This window comes from Phalaenopsis equestris, unplaced genomic scaffold (assembly GCF_001263595.1).
Source record: "Phalaenopsis equestris unplaced genomic scaffold, ASM126359v1 Scaffold000094, whole genome shotgun sequence".
Classification (NCBI taxonomy): Eukaryota; Viridiplantae; Streptophyta; class Magnoliopsida; order Asparagales; family Orchidaceae; genus Phalaenopsis; species Phalaenopsis equestris.
The window spans coordinates 5821577-5822417 of NW_018164536.1; the positions used below are offsets into that span (position 1 = coordinate 5821577).

At 37.2% G+C, this 841-nt stretch overlaps 1 long non-coding RNA gene across 1 annotated transcript; it reads left to right on the top strand.

The window, feature by feature from the left end:
* Positions 1-529, top strand: LOC110020142. Its single transcript, XR_002293503.1, has 3 exons — positions 1-79; positions 225-294; positions 400-529. It is a non-coding gene; the product is annotated as an uncharacterized LOC110020142 (long non-coding RNA).
* The last annotated feature ends 312 nt before the right edge of the window (positions 530-841 follow it).

Consider the following 841-nt stretch of genomic DNA (forward strand, 5'->3'; position numbering starts at 1 on the left):
AGGAAAATTTGGATTTGGAGGACATACGGATTTAGCGACCCCGGAATCGTGTTTGATGGATTTATGCTAAATTCACATGGTAATCCTGCTATAAAATAGGTGTCAAACACATCCTTAGAATATATTTTCACCTATTTTCTATCCCATTATTCGTTAATGTATTTTGGCTTATGATGGCCAATTAAGGATGATCTCTTATGTTCTCACCGGGCTACTTTCCCCAGGAGCTGGATGTTGCCATCATCAAGGCCACCAATCACGTTGAGTGCCCGCCGAAGGAGAGGCACATCAGAAGTGAGTCCCTTAGCTAATTTGATCATATTGACGTTGGGTGATCTAGAATTTTAGGGTTTTCTCTGCTACTGATTTGTTATTTTTTGTTGTCTTTTTTGTTTTCAGAAATCTTGGTCATTTCTGGCATATCGCGCCCTCGGACTGATGTAGCCTATTGCATAAGTGCTCTTGCAAGACGGCTCGCAAAGACTCATAATTGGACGGTACACATGCTTTTTCGAGTTTTCCTCCACATCTTTAATGGCACATAATAATAACACAATTTTAACGGTTAAAAGTGAATTACATTTTTTCGTGCATGCGTAAGGTTGTATGCATGCTAAAAGTGAAGTTTAGATATACATAAGAATTGAGTGGTATGTAAAATTTTCTACTTTCTTTTGATTGTTTATTTGGAGTAGCGGGCATGGGGCTGTACAATTGGATTGGAGCTTATATGGGGAATATATTTGAATGCTAATCTTGCCACGGTGTTTTTTAACTTGACTATGCTTTGCAAATTATTATAAAATTTCTAAAAAGTACTAATCGTAGATGGAATTTAAAT